The sequence below is a fragment of the Tachyglossus aculeatus genome, chromosome X1 (genome assembly GCF_015852505.1).
Source record: "Tachyglossus aculeatus isolate mTacAcu1 chromosome X1, mTacAcu1.pri, whole genome shotgun sequence".
Lineage (NCBI taxonomy): Eukaryota > Metazoa > Chordata > Mammalia > Monotremata > Tachyglossidae > Tachyglossus > Tachyglossus aculeatus.
In genome coordinates, this window is record NC_052101.1 from 44,541,863 (window position 1) to 44,558,188 (window position 16,326).

Below are 16,326 nucleotides of genomic sequence, written 5' to 3' on the forward strand. Positions count from 1 at the left end.
AACAGATGAGGTAAGTGAAGCCCAGAGAATCAATCAATCGTATTTATTGAGCGCTTACTGTGTGCAGAGCACTGTACTAAGCACTTGGGAAGTACAAGTTGGCAACATATAGAGACGGTCCCTACCCAACAGTGGGCTCACAGTCTAGAACGGGGAGACAGACAACAAAACCAAACATATTAACAAAATAAAATAAATAGAATAGATATGTACAAGTAAAATAAATAGAGTAATAAATATGTACAAACATATATACATATAGACAGGTGCTGTGGGGGAAGGGAAGGAGGTAAGGCAGGGGGAATGGAGAGGGGAAGGAGGGGGATGGAGAGGGGGAGGAGAAGTGAAGTGACTTGCCCAAGGTCACACAGCAGACAAATGGCAGAGCAGGATTAGAACCCATGAACTTCTGCTCTATCCACTAAGCCATGCTGCTTCTCACAAGCCCAACAAATCCCTGCCCACCTCCTCCCAGCTTGGCTAGGAGAGATTTTGGACAAGCCAGCCACTGAGGTGCAGTTGCAGGGCAGCCGGACGTTGGTCTGTAAGTAACCAGTGAAATCCCAGCAACTAGAACATCATGCAGCTAATCTCTGGGGAGGCTGCTACTCCTCCCCACGTGTCCCTTTGTCTCTGCAGTTCCCCGGAGGTCTCGTCTGGTTTAACCCGGGGAACTTCGACCTGTAAAGCCAGTGGGTGGAGGAAGAGGGCAGTGGATCCAAAATCAGAAGACAGTCGTGGCCTAGCAGAAAAAACCAGGAGGCTGGAGACCAAAGTTCCAAGCCCAGCTCGACCCTGGCTATTGCTTAATCTTAGTCAGTCAGTCAATCGTATTTATTGAGTGCTTACCGAGTTCAGAGCACTGTAATAAGCACTTGGGAGAGTACAATGTAACTGTCTCTGGGCCTCAGTTTCCTGGGCCTCATCTGCAAAATGGGGATGAGTTTTTTTAAGGTATTTGTTAAGCGCTTACTATGTGCCAGGCACTGTATTAAGTGCTAGGGTAGATACAGAAGTAGATATGAGAAGCACCATGACTTAGTGGAAAGAGCACAGGCTTGGGAGTCAGAGGTCATAGTTTCTAATCCCGGCTCTGCCACTTACCAGCTGTGTGACTTTGGGCAAGTTACTTAACTCCACTGTGCCTCAGTTACCTCATCTGTAAAATGGGGATTAAGACTGTGAGCCCCATGTGGAACAACCTGATTGTCTTGTATCTATCCCAGTGCTTAGAACAGTACTTGGCACATAGTAAGCGCTTAACAAATACCAACATTATTATTAACATTATTATTGTATCTACCCCAGTGCTTAGAACAGTGTTTGGCACATAGTAAGTGCTTAACAAATGCCATCATCACTATTATTATACAGGTTAATCGGGTTGGACGCAGTCACTGGCATATATAGGGCTCACAGTCTTAATTTTCATTTTACAGATGAGGTAACTGAAGCACAGAGAAGTTAAGTGACTTCTACCCTCCCTGCCTCTTCGACTGTGAACCCAGATGGGTCAAGGACTGTATGATCTGATGATCTTGCTTTTTTCCCAGTACTTAAACTAGTGCTTTTTTTAATGGTATTTTTTAAGTCCTTATTGTATGTCAGGCCCTGTACTAAGCACTGGGGTAAATACAAGCTAATTAAGTTGGGCTGAGTCAAGGTTCCATGGCAGTTCTGTTTTACAGATGAAGTAACTGGGGCACAGAGAAGTTAAGTGACTTCCCCAAGGTCACAAATCAGTGCTTGGTTGGACCTTGGCCTGAAGGAGGTCAGTGAGGAGAAAAGAGGATTGAACTCCAAGCTGCTGAAGAGGCCTAGGCTTGACATAATCCTCTTTTCCCCCTGAACCAGGAGAAGTAGCATGGCCTAAGGGATAGAGCATAGGCCTGGGAGTAAGAAGAACATGGGTTCTAATCCTGGTTCCGTCCCTTGTCGTCTGTGTGACCTTGGGAAAATCGCTTCACTTCTCTGGGCCTCAGTCACCTCATCTGCAAAAAGGGGATTGAGACTCTGAGCTCCATGTGGGACAGAGACTGTGTACAATCCAACTTGCTTGTATCCGCTCCAGCACTTTGTACAGTGCCTGGCACAGAATAAGTGCTTAGCAAATACCACTCATAATTATTATTAGTAGTATTATTACTAGCAGGACCCTAGCAATAAGGCCCCATTTTATTCTCCGCTCCTTGAGCTTGGACATTAGAAACTGCTACAGACTTGCAGGGCAAAAAGCTGTCCCTCTGCCGGCTGCAGCTGGTGAAGCAGAGAAGCAGTTTGGTCGAGTGGAAAAAGCCAGGTCCTGGGAGTCACAGGATGTGAGTTCTAATCCCGGCTCTGCCACATGTCTGCTGTGTGACCTGGGGCAAGTCACTTCACTTCTCTGGACCTCAGTTACCTCATCCATGAAATGGGGATTAAGACTGTCAGCCCCATGTGGGCCAGGGACTCTGTCTTACCCGACTACCTTGTATCTACCCCAGCACTTGGAACAGTGCTTGTCACATAGTAAGCACCTAATAAATACCACAATTATTATTTATTATGTTGTCCATCTCTGCTCTGGGTACCGATAAATACTCGAGGCTGTTGGGCAGCAGAGGGCAGAGCGGGCAGGTGTAGGGCAGTGTTAGCACACCTCTCCCACACGATTGCATGAGACCTGATTTCGCTGGGTGAAAAGTCCATGTCTTGGGCCAAAATACAAGACAAAAGCGACTAAAAACCTGGCAGCCCCACCAAGAGATAATCAGCACTCTCTAAAAAGAAATTAGGGCAGAGATAATAAAATATGAGGCAAAGGGTCCAAGGTCCAAGAGCCGAGTGTCAGATCAGCAGACTGCCATAAATCTGTGCACCTGGGGGGAGTGGGCTGACATACTTTATCATCTTTATTACCACTGTGGTACTTGTTAAGTGCTTACTGTGTGTCAGAGACTATATTGAGCGCTGGGGAAAATACAAGATAGTCAGGTCAAATACAGTCCCTGTCCCACATGGGGCTCTCAGTCTACGTAGGAGAGAGAACAAGTATTGAATCCCCATTTTGCAGATATGAGGAAACTGTGGCATAGAGAAGTTAAGTGGCATGCCTGAGGTCACACAGCAGGCAAGTTGTGGAGCAGGGCCTCCCTGGGGTGGGGGAAGTAGGGGGAAAGGAAGGTGGCTCAGGGATCTGGAAGGAGTAGGCCCCTGAGTCAGGGGACACAAAAGACCTCCTCCCCCCGAAACCTGCCGGCAAGCCCTCTGATCCGCTCCACTTCCTGGCATGATTGACCTCTCAAGTTGTCAGAAGTCAACATTCTGAGAAGCAGAGTGGCCTAGTGGATCGACCACGGACCTGGGAGTCAGAAAGACCTGGGTTCTCATCCTGGCTCTGCCGCTAGTTTGCTGTGTGAACTTGGGTGAGTCACTACACTTTTCTGAGCCTCAGTGACCTTATCTGTAAAATGGGGGTGAAGACTGTGGGCCCTGTGTGGGACAGGGACTGTGTCCAACCTGATTAGTTTGTAAGGTGCCTGGCACACAGTAAGTGCTTAACAAATACCATAATTAGGAAATACCATGAAAAACTTTGGATCCCCTGCCTGTACCCCCTGAACCCCCAACCCAGGGTTCCAGGACAGGCCTACCTTCAAAGTGCATCCTGGGAGTCCATTCTTTAGTGGGGGTCTGCTTAGACTGATCCAGAAATGTGTCGGGGATTTTCAGTGCCTCCCTAGCCCTGCCCACGGGCAGGCAAAGATGAATGAAAACAAAACCTCAGCAGGTGAGACTAAACTCTGTGCAAACAAGACAAGACACTGCACAATAGCCCCATAATCTGACACCTGATCAGTAACAGCAGTAGCAGCAGAAGCCACCACAGATGACTACCTTACAATCTAATACTCATTCAATCTTATTTACTGAGCACTTACTGTGTGCAGAGCACTGTACTAAGCGCCTAGGAGGGTACAATATAACAATACACAGACACACTCCCTGCCCACAGATTACAGTCTAGAGGGGGAGAACAGGCACACATAGTTCAACCAATCATAATTACTGAGTGCTTACTGTGTGCAGAGCACTGTACTAAGCACTTGGGAAAGTATAATACAGTAGAGTTGGTAGACCTGTACCCTGCCCACAAGGAACTCAGTCTAGAGGAGGAGCTATATACAAACATAAATCCACAGTATTTACTGAGCCCCTACTGTATGCATATAAAATAATAATAATAATAGCTGTGGCATTTGTTAAGCGCTTGTTATGTGCCAAGCACTATACTAAGCTCTGGGGTGGATACAAGCAAATCGGGTTTAAAATCACATCTCCTCCAAGAGTCCTTCCCAAAAAGCTCTTTTCCTCTACTTCCTCTCTCTTCTGCATCTCCCTTACACTTGGATTTGCACCCAGCGATCACCCCACCCTCAACTCCACAGCACTTACGTACATACCCATAATTTATTTCTTTATATAAATGTATGTCTCCCCTCTAGACTGTAAACTCCTTATGAGCCTGGAACAAGTCTACCAACTCTGTTATACTGTACTCTCCCAAGCGCTGAGTACAGTGCTACACACTCAACACATACAACTGATTGATTGACTGATTGACTGACAGCAGGGGACAGTAAAACAGAAACAAGACATGTGTTCCTTGCTTCAAGGAGCTTACACTATGGAAGAGACAGACAGATCAAATTATTTTCAAATAATGGAAGTAAGAGAGGGAACGAGGATATAACCGGAAGGGGCCAGAATGTGTAAAGATGAAATAGATGAACAAATAACTGAATGTCCACATAGACATTAGTGTTAAGGACTGGCATAAATACATCAGGCTAAGGCTGACTTTTGGGTTGATGTAATTTGGATGTTGGGAATTAATTGGTTTAGGCCTTCTACAGGAGCACGAAGTGGTCAACAGGGTACTCTAGACTGTAAGCTCCTTAAAGTCAGGGAATATGTCTACCAGCTCTATTGAACTGTACTCTCCCAAGCACTTAGTACAGCGCTCTGCATGCTGTAAGCGCTCAGTAAATATCACTGATTGAATGATGATTGATCAAAGGTGGTCAAGGGACCAAGAAAAATTAGGCTGGAGTGGACTCCATTGCGCTTGGCTCAGAGGTCACTGGGAAACTTGAAGAGTCCAGGCTCAATGAAGCAGTGTGGTCTGGTGGATAGAGTATGGGCCTGGGAGTCAGAATGACCTGGGTTCTAATTCCTGCTCAGCCATTTTCCTGCTATGTGACTGTGAGCAAGTCACTTAACTTCTCTGGGTCTCAGTTACCTCATCTGTAAAATGGAGATTAAGACTGGGAGCCCTATGTTGGGCAGGGACTGAATCCAACACCTGATTAACTTGTATCTACCCCAGCACTTAGTACAGTGCCTGGCACATAGTAAGTGCTTAACAAACACCATAAAAAAATAAAATTGTAGTGACAGGGCCACAACCGTGACACGGACAAAAAGAGCATCCGTGGACAGGAAGTGGCATCAACTTGTGGAAGCAACCTGGTTGAGGAGCTTAGACAGGCCTCCTTTCCCTGATTAAGCCCTCTTTCCCACAGCTTTCTCTCCCTTCTGTGTCATTTAGGTACTTGGATCTGTGACCTTTGGATATTTCAAATTCACCCCACCCTCAACACCAATGCACTTAGGGATATATCTCTGAATGATATATTACAAATTATTTATTTATATTAACATCTGTCTCCAGCTCTAGGCTGGAAGCTCATTATGGGCAGGGAACGTGTCCATTAATTCTGTTGCGTTGTACTCTCCCAAGCGTTTAGTATAGTGTTCTAGACTGTGAGCCCACTGTTGGGTAGGGACCGTCTCTATATGTTGCCAACTTGTACTTCCCAAGCGCTTAGTACAGTGCCCTACACACAGTAAGCACTCAATAAATACGATTGAATGAATGAATGAATGCTCTGCACACAGTCATTGCCCAATAAATACCACTGATTAATTGATTGTTTTGGAGCAGGGCAGTGGAGTGCTAGCTGGAGAAAGCTTTGGAATCTAGAGGTGGCTTTTGAAATACTGTATGGGGGGTATTTGAGGTAAAAGAGGAAGAGCATAAATATATCTGATAAAAACGAAAGGAAACAATTAAATACATGAAGCATACACCATACACATATGGTAGATATGGCATAATCCAGATGAAAGTGTATCCTGGAGGTGGAGGAATCAATCCCGGGTGACCTCTTAGAGGAGTTGGCTTTTTGGGGGGGTTTCAAAGATAGGGAAGGACATAATTTGGTGGAGTTGAGTAGGAAGAGTGTGAGCAATGGACAAGAGTTGGTACTATCACATGTCAGCTGTGTGACTTGGGACAAGTCACTTAACTTCTCTGTGCCTCAGTTCCTTCATCTGTAAAATGGGGATTAATACTGTAAGCCCCACGTGGGACGACCTGCTTACCCTGTATTTACCCTAGCACTTAGAACAGTGCTTGGCACATAGTAAGCACTTAACAAATACCAACATTATTATTATTATTATTATTATTACTATCAAAGGCAATGTACACTTAGGGGGGTGAGCCTGGGTGACAAAAAGACTGTGAGCTGGGGTGTGACAGGAGAAGAGAGTGGATAGATGAGGAGACAATCGTAGGTGGGGGAATCAATCAGGGGTGACCTCTTAGAACAGGTGGGTTTTTAGGAGGCTTCCAAGGAGGACAAGGACATAGTTTGTTGGATTTGAGTATGAAAAACATGAGCAATGGGTCAGAGATGGTGCATTCATAGGCAATGGACAGTTAAGGGATGAGCTTGAATGGAGAGCTGGGGTGTGATGGGAGAAGAGAGTGAATAAATGAAAAGGAGACAGGTAGTGGAGAGCCTTGTGGCCAGCTTTCAGGACCTTCGACTAGGTGGGGAAAGAATTGGGTGGCCACTGGAGGTCCAGGAGAAGTTGAGTGATGCTTTCCAAACGGGGTTCAAGGAAGATGAGCAGAGTATAGGAGCAGCTGAAGAGGTTCCACTGGGGCAAAGGCCTAGGGACTGAGCCCCCTCAGCTGCCTAATGTCTCTGGACACTCAGGTGGGCCCCCAGAACCCCAACCTGAAGGGATTCAAGTCTGTCTTCTGGTCCAGAGTGGAGCCAGTGTGACTTGTATATATTTCCAAGGGCTACTATTCCTGGAACTACCACCCCAGCAGCTCACGAGCGCCTTTGTCTCAGTGAGTTGTGGAATCCAGGAACTATGGCTGCACGATTCCAGCCTGGTTTAGGACCCAGCCGGGTCTGAATCCCTGCAGTCCCAGCCTCCACCGGACCACAGTGGGTGTAACCTCTCTCAGTAACCTGATCCAAGACCTTATCACCCCACAAATCTAGGAAGTTCTTCCTAGTCTAACTGAGCACTCTCCTGCTGCATTTCTCTGGACTGTAAGCTCATCCTGATTGTAAGCTCGTTGTGGGAAGGGAACTTGTCTACTAACTCTGTTATGTTGTATGCTCCCAAGCGCTTAGTATGGTTTTCTCCACACAGTAAGTGCTCAATAAATATGATCAATTGGTTGATTGATTTCCTCTTGTCCAGGCCTCTGGGAACAAGTCCTCAACTTGTGGTCTCCATGGGGGATGGCTGAATCAGCCAGAGCACATTGGCCATGTGGATTATGACTCCCAGCAGCTATTGGGGCAGCCACCCCAGTACGAACGCACCAGGCACATCTAGCCCCCAGAGTCACTTCTGGTCTGTCAGTGGTCCCAGGAGCCACTGGGGCAGCCACCCTGGTGCGAATACACTGAGCAAATCTGGCCCCCAAACTGCTGTCACTTCTAGCCTGTCAGTGTGGGCTAGCTCTGGATCTTACAGACCCAGGGCTCAGCTCAAGGCTAAACTGAAGTCACCTGCTAAGATCTGCCCACAGGGCCCAGCTCTCTCCAGCAACCTCAGGGGAGCTCCTGACCACCCCCTCATCCCATCTTCTCCCTTGTCGGGAGGATGGAAGTCAGGTGGTCTTTTCCCAACAATCCCAAAAGACCTGAACTCCTGTCTCAACCAAGAAAGCTGTGTCACTCAGTGGATAGAACAGGGGTCTGGGAGTCAGAAGGACCTGGGTTGTAATCCCAGCTTTACCAACTTTCTTCTGTGGGACCTTGAGCAAATCACTTCACTTCTCTGGGCCCAGGTTACCTCATCTGTAAAATGGGGATAAGAGTGTGAGCCCCGTGGGGGACAGGGACAGTGTCTAACCCCATTAACTTGTATCATCCCCAGAGATTAGAACAGTGCTTGGCACATAGTAAGCGCTGAACAAGTATCATAATTATTCATTATCCTACCTCACTGCTCATGTGGCCCTCTGCCCTTTGTCATTTTGGCTCTTAGAAAATGGAGCAAAGATTCATCTCTGGATAGCGAGGAGTAGCTCTGACTCGATCAGTTTCCATTTTTCCCAGGAGTGGGCCCAGAAAGCAGGCAGGGGTTCCCCCAGGGGGTTTCATTCCTCCAAAAAAAAGTGAAACAGGAAACAACCTCTCCCCTCCAACATCCTACACTCACCCACCCGCAAGATACAATAAGCTGACTCATTCACAATGAGTCTGACTTCTCCCTAACAGCTCTGATAAACATCCTGCAGCATCTGGGCCAGGGACCCTCTCAGACAGAGTGAGGGGAAAGGGGTGTTTGGAGCCAGTGGGGGCTGCGACTCACTTCGGGACAAGGTCTCTTCTCCAAAGGCCAATCAATCGATCAATCAATCAAACTTATTTATTGAGTGGTTACTGTGTGCATAGCACTGTATTAAGCACTTGGGTAGAGACAGTAGAACAATATAACAGAGATGGTAGACACTTCTAGACTACTTACAGTCCAGAGGGGGAGACAGATATCAATATAAATAAATGAATTATGAATATGTACATAAGTGCTGTGGGGCTGAGGGCGGGGTGAATAAAGGGTGCAAATCTAAGTGCAAAGGTAACGCAGAAGTGAGTGGGAGAAGAGAAGATGAGGGGTCGGCGGGGAAGGCCTCTTGAGGAAGATGTGTTTGAAGGTGGAGAGAGTGATTGTCTGTTGGATATAAAGAGAGAGGACATGGGGGAAGGTCATCAGCGAGACAGACAAGACCAAGGTACAGTGAGTAGGTTGGCATTAGAGGAGTGCAATGGGCGGACTGGGTTGGAATAGGAGGGTAGTGCGATGAGGTAGGAGGGGACAAGGTGACTGAGTGCTTTAAAGTCTACAGTAAGGAGTTTCTGTTTGATATGGAGGTGGATGGGCAATGATGGGAGGTTCTTGAGGAGTGGGAACAGGGACTGGAGGATGATCCTCGTTTAGTTCATGAAGCCCAGAAACCCTTACCCCTCCACTCTGCTGAAGGAAACCTCCAAGAGGATTATGGGAAGCGATAGAAATACCCCTATTGATTAAGCTGACATTAGCATTCACCCTCCAGGGTCAGCGATCTTTCAAGCACTACAGAGGAAGTAGAGTTCTGGCCCTTCCTAGAATCCCCGAGTCAGCTTGGGGAGGAAGTCAGCTCCACTGGATGCTGGGCAGGCAAAGGAGGCTGGTGTTCCTGCTGAAAGGATTGGCCCTGTTTTGATCCTTTGGTCATGGTGTTGCCAAGAACTTTGCTCAAAGCGAGTGACATCAGGGTTAGGGTGGCCACAGACAGCACTTGCCAATGACCCCTTTGCCAAATAAAGTAGTTATTGAGCGCTTACTGAGTATGGAGCTGGAAGTAAGCACTGGTGAGGGGGCAAGAGAGTGAGTGGATCAGGTTCCTGAGCCAAGGATATTAGCATACTGGGTTGGGTGGGATGGGGGGAGTAAGTTACTGAAACAGTTCACCAAGGAGGAAAGAGAGAAAGAGGCAATGTTCAGGGGTTGGTGTTTAAGTGGTAGGGAAAGGAAGATATAATAATAATAATAATGACATTTATTAAGCACTTACTATGTGCAAAACACTGTTCTAAGCGCTGGGGAGGTTACAAGGAGATCAGGTTGTCCCACAGAGGGTTTACAGTCTTAATCCCCATTTTACAGATGAGGGAACAGAGGCACAGGGAAGCTAAGTGACTTGCCCAAAGTCACACAGCTGACAATTGTTAGAGCTGGGATTCAAACCCATGACCCCTGACTCCAAAGCCTGTGCCCTTTCCATAGAGCCATGCTGTTTCCCTGAACATATGAACATAAGGAAGTTCACTAGTGGTCAAATGTCCATTGGGGTGCTATTCCCGGGGGCAGCAGAAATTAATTGGAGAAGGTCTCCTGAAGGAGGTAATAATAATAATAATAGTAGTATTTCTTAAGCGCCTCCTACGTGCCAAGTACTATACTAAGAGCTGGGGTAGAAACAAGATAATCAGCCCCTACAAGGGGCCCACGACCTAAGTAGGAGGGAGAACAAGTATTGAATCCCTATTTTGCATGAGGGAACTAAGGCACAGAGAAGTTAAGTGACTTTCCCAAGGTCACACAGCAGACTAGTAGTGGAGCCAGGATTAGAACCCAGGTCCTCTGACTCCCAGGCCTGTTCTCTTTCCATTAGGCCACACCGCTTCACATGATGTGATTTCAGGAGGACTTTGAAAATGGTGAGAGTGGGAGTCCAGGGAATTTGAAAGGTCGTGGGGGGAGTTCCAGGTAGAGGGAAGGGCATTGACAAGAGGTTGGTGGCAGCAGAGATGAGAGTGAGTCACAGTGGTGAGTAGGTTAGCTTGAGAATAATGCAGAGTACAAGCTGAGCTATAGTGGGAAGAGAGTGGTTATGCAGGATAGAGAGAGACAGAACTAAGTGCCTCAAAACCATTAGTTAGGATTTCCTTTGTTTTTCTTTCAACTGAGGAACAGTGTGGCCTATTGGATAGAACATGGGCCTGGGAGTCAGAAGCTCCACCAAAGATGTTGTATGACCTTGGGCAAGTAACTTGATTTCTCTGTGCCTCAGTTACTTCATCTGTAAAATGGGGGTTAAGACTGTGAGCCTCATGTGGGACATGGACTTGTCCAACCTGATTAAACTTGAGTCTACCCCAGGTCTTAGTATAGTGCCTGGCACTGAGGGCGCAATCCACAAATACCATAAAAAAAGAAAAATACATATTCAGTCGGTCACCAATCTAGTCTGTTCATCCTTTATAGCATTTCTAGAACCCACCCCTTCCTCTCCATCCAAACTACTATCCCAGCTGGTCCAGGTCCTTGCCATATCCCACCTTGACTACTGCTTCAGCCTTCTTTCTGACCTTCCTGCCTCCAGCCTCTCCTTTCTCCATTCTTTTTTAACTCTCTGCTGCCCTAATCATTTTCCTGATCAAACGTTGGATTGTGCACATCTTCCCACTCCTCAAAGACCCCCAATGGTTGCCCAACTGTCTCCATATCAGAGAGAAACTCCTAACCCTTGGGTCTTGGATACTCGATCAGCTCTCTCTCCTCTACTTATTCTCGCTTCTCTCTCACTGCACCGACTACATAGATCGAGAGTGATCCAGTGAAAAGAGCATGAAGAGAATTCTAATCCCTGCTCCACCACTTGTCTGCTGTGAGACCCAGAACAACTGGCTTAACTTCTCCATGCCTCAGTTTCCTCATCTGTAAAATGGGGGTTTAATATGTGTTCTCCCCATTGATTGGGAGCCCCATATGAGACAATGACAGGGCCTGCCTCCAACTTGAAATCTTGTATTTTCCCCAGTGTTTAGTACAATGTTTGGCACATAGTAAGCCCTAAACAAACATTTCAATTATTATTTTATTTTGCTTCTTTCCTCTCAAGCCAACCTACTTACTGTACCTCGTCCTCATCTCTCACATTCACTCACTCATTCATTCAATTGTATTTCTTCAGTGCTTACTATGTGCAGAGCACCGTACTAAGCGCTTGGGAGAGTACAACACAACAATAAACAGACACATTCCACAACCTTCTTTCTGCTACGAACTTCCTCCCCCTTCACATCCAACAAGCCACAGCTCTTCTCATCTTCAAGGCCCTTCTGAAATGACATCTCTTTCAAGAGACCTTTCCTGATTAATCTCTTATTTCCCCAACTATTTCCCTCTCTACTGCCACTCAACCAATCAATCAAAAATATTTATTGAGCACTTACTATGTGCAGAGCACAGTACTAAACACTTGGAAGAGAATCAGCAGACCAAGTTCTCTACCTATAATGGGCTTACAGGCTAGAGGGGGAGACAGACACTAATATAAATAAATAATGTAAAGATGTGTACATAAGTGTACAATAAGTACACCTAAGTAACAAACATTTCCTCTTTTTTTTTCTTTTCTTTTGGTAATGGTATTTGTTAAGCACTTACTATGTGCCAGGCCCTGTTCCAGGCACTGGGTAGATACAAGTGAATCAGGTTGGACAGAGTCCATGTCCCACCTGGGGCTCACAGTCTTAATCTCCATTTTACAGATGAAGTAACAGCACAGAGAAGTGAAGTGACTAGCCCAAGCTCACACAGCAGACGTGGCAGAGTCAGGATTAGAACCCACGTCCTTCTGACTTGCAGGCCTGTGCTTTATCCACTAGGCCACGCTACTTCTCTTCCACCTAAGCATTCCTTGTCACCTAACCAATTGAGCATTCGGCTTCCACCTAGCATTTATGTACATATCTTTACATCTTATTGCTTCCTCCTTTCTGCAATTTATTTTATTGTCTTTCTCTCCCCTCTAAAGTGTAAGCTCTTTGAGGGCATGGATCATGCCTACTCATTCTATGGTACTCTCCCAAGTATTTAGCTCTGCAAGAGTAAGCTGTCAATAAAGACTCTGAGTTGATAGATTGATTAAATTGTAGATTATGGCAGTCGAAATGCACAGGTGTGCTGGGGAACCTGCTGGTGCATAACCACCAGGTTGACGCAAAGATGGGGTGAGGTGGGAGTTGGGAGACGGTGAAATGAGTAGGTGAAAAGTAATCAGGGAAGGCTTCCTGGAGGAAGTGGGGTTTTTAGAGGGACTTTGAAGAGGACAGGTTGAGCTGTGGTCCGGCAGTTTTGAAGGTGGAGGGAGTTCCAGGCTGAGTAAAGTTTGAGTTAATGGTTTATTCCGAAGGCCTTGAGCCTGGGGAAGTTCCACCCTTCCCTCCTGCAGGGTCCCAGCAACAGATGCTCTTTCCATAAAGCAGATCACCAGAACAGAAAAGCAACGTGACCTAGTGGAAAGAGAGCGGGCCTGAGAGTCAAAGGACCTGGGTTCTAATCCTGGCTCCGCCACTTGTTTGCTGTGTGCCCTTGGGCAAGTCCTTTCACTTCTCTGGGGCTCAGTTCCCTCATCTGTAAAATGGAGATTAAGACTGTGAGCCCCATGTAGGACATGGACTGTGTCCAACCTGATTCGCTTATATCTACCCCAGCACTCAGAACGGTGCCTGACACATATTAAGCGCTTAACAAATACCATGAAAGAAAGAAAGAAAAAAACCAGGTCCCTAATTGAGCAGAAAGCTTAGCCTTTCTCAGGAATGAACACACCTTTTCCGGCTGGAGGGGGACTTGATTTTCTCATTGGTAGTCCTGGTCCTTCCTTCCAAGCTGCTCCAGGAAAACCCTTTCACCCACTGGCAAGTAGAAGAACATTACTGTCCTGCCCTTCACAAGCTCAATAGCCAAGTGACGCCCAGGGATGATGATGATGATTATGAATATGAAAATAAAAATAATAATGATGATAGCAGTAGCAGTAGTATTTGTTAAGCGCTTTCCATGTGCCCAGCAGCGTACTCTGCACTGGGGTAGATACAAGATAATCAGGTCCCACATGGGGCTCACAGCCTAAGTAGGAGGGAGAACAGGCACTGAATCTCCACTTTGTAGATGAGGGAAGGAAGGCACAAAGAAGTTAAATGACTTGCCCAAGGTCACACAGCCAATAAGTGGCAAGATGACAGGCCAGGGTCACTGGGGATTCCCCACCGCATCCTGAGTCAACTGTCAATTCAGATGCAGGTGTCATTTTGGTTGAGGTTGAGGCCGGGGTGGGGTGGGGGGAGAAGGAGAGGCCTTGGGATTAGCATAAGGAATTCCCCCTCCCCAGCACTCTCCCTACCCTATGCCCCTCATCTGGAGCAAGGTGTTTGCACCTCGCTACTCTCCTACTACAATCCAGACCACACACTTCCCTCCTCTAATGCTAACCTTCTCGCTCTGCCTCGATCTCGTCTACCTCACCTCTGACACCTTGCCCACGTCCTGCCTCTGGCCTGGAACCCCCTCCCTCCTCATATCTGACAGACAATGACTCTCCCCGCTTTCAAAGCCTTATTGAAGGCACATCTCCTCCAAGAGGCCTTCCCTGACTAAGACTTCCTTTCCTCTTCTCCCACTCCCTTCTGCATTGCTTTGACTTGCTCCCTTTATTCATCCCCCATCCCAGCCCCACAGCACTTCTGCACATATCTGTAATTTACTTTTTTATATTAAGGGGTCAGGGGTCATGGGTTCGAATCCCGGCTCTGCCAATTGTCAGCTGTGTGACTTTGGGCAAGTCACTTCACTTCTCTGTGCCTCAGTTCCCTCAACTGTAAAATGGGGATTAAGACTGTGAGCCCCCCATGGGACAACCTTATCTCCTTGTAACCTCCGCAGTGCTTAGAACAGTGCTTTGCACATAGTAAGCGCTTAATAAATGCCATTATTATTATCATCATCATTATTAGTAATGTCGGACTCCCCCTCTAGATTGTAAACTCGTTGTGGGCAGGGAATGTGTCTGCTTATTGTTATATTGTACTCTCCCAAGCACTTAGTGCAGTGCTCTGCACACAGTCAGTGCTCAATAATTGCGACTGAATGAATGAACAGATTGCTTCTCATTGCCCACCCTGCTCCAGCCACCACCTGCACCCAGCAGACGAGGGTTAGGGGCTGAGAATGCCAGTTTCAGTCCATGTCCCTCCACACCCCAGCCTGCCTTCTCCTAGCCAAGTAGGGAGTGAAAAGGCTCAAACCTCAGCCCCCAGAATCAATGGTATTGATTCTGGAATTGGCATGTAATAATAAGAATAATAAGCTCTGTTCTAAGCACTGGAGTAGATCAGTTAATCAGGTTGGAAACAGTCCCTGTCCCGCATGGAGCTGACACTCTTAATCCCCATTTTACAGAAGATGTAACTGAAGCCCAGAGAAGTGAAGTGACTTGCCCAAGGTCACACAGCAGATATGTGGTGGAGCGGGGATTAGGACCCATGTTCTTCTGGCTCCCAGGTATGTGCTCTCTCTACTAAATATTTATTTATTTATGCACATTAATGTTGTCTCCCCCTCTAGACTGTGAGCTCACTGTGGGCAGGGAATGTGTCTGTTGTACTCTCCCAAGCACTTAGTACAGTGCTTTGCACAAAGTAAGCGCTCAATAAATATGACTGAAATACTATTGAATGAATGAACTAAGTCACGCTGCTTCTCTGTATGCCTTGACAGAGGCTTCAGTCACCGAGTTTGGAGTTAAAAACTACATTCCCTCTAGGTCTGGTCTTTTGCAATGGCAGCAGAGACTTGGAGACCCCATCCGAGGGCCCTAGATCAGAAGTGGCGGCAAAGGGTTTGGCTCAGAAAAGTGAAACGGTTTTGCCTTGTTAAAGCAGCCCCAGTTCCCCACGGGTGGAAATTGCCCCATTGCCTCTCTGCGGATGAAGCTTTCTGTATATATGTATATATGTTTGTACATATTTATTACTCTATTTATTTATTTACTTGTACATATCTATTCTATTTATTTTATTTTGTTAATATGTTTGGTTTTGTTCTCTGTCTCCCCCTTCTAGACTGTGAGCCCACTGTTGGGTAGGGACTGTCTCTATATGTTGCCAACTTGTACTTCCCAAGCGCTTAGTACAGTGCTCTACACATAGTAAGAGCTCAATAAATACAATTGATTGATTGATTGATTGATTCCTTATCACCTCGGGGCTGCTGCTTGAGGTTTCTTTTGCAGAGAAAAGAGCCACGGGCTCAGAATGCATCTGTGGTTGCCAGGAGGAGAGGAAGCCCCAGCCCAACTGGCTTTCGTGGTGTTCTCGGAAACATTAGCCCAAGGGAGGGAGGGTCAGAGATGACCACCTGAGGCCCTGGCGGGGTGGGGTGGGCTGTTTGGGGGGTGATCCCAGGAGAACCGCTGGCTCTCAGCTAAAGAGCCAGAGGTTGCAGGGCACATGTCTGATCTCGGCTGAGCCTTGGGGTCCAGGCCGACCCTAGGGAACCAAGGGCATCTCTGAGACAGGCCTGGACTGAACTCTTTAGACTGTACACTCACTGAATTATACTGGTATATTGCACTCTCCCGAGAGCTTAGTACAGTCAGTTGTATTTATTGAGTGCTTACTGTGTGCAGAGAGC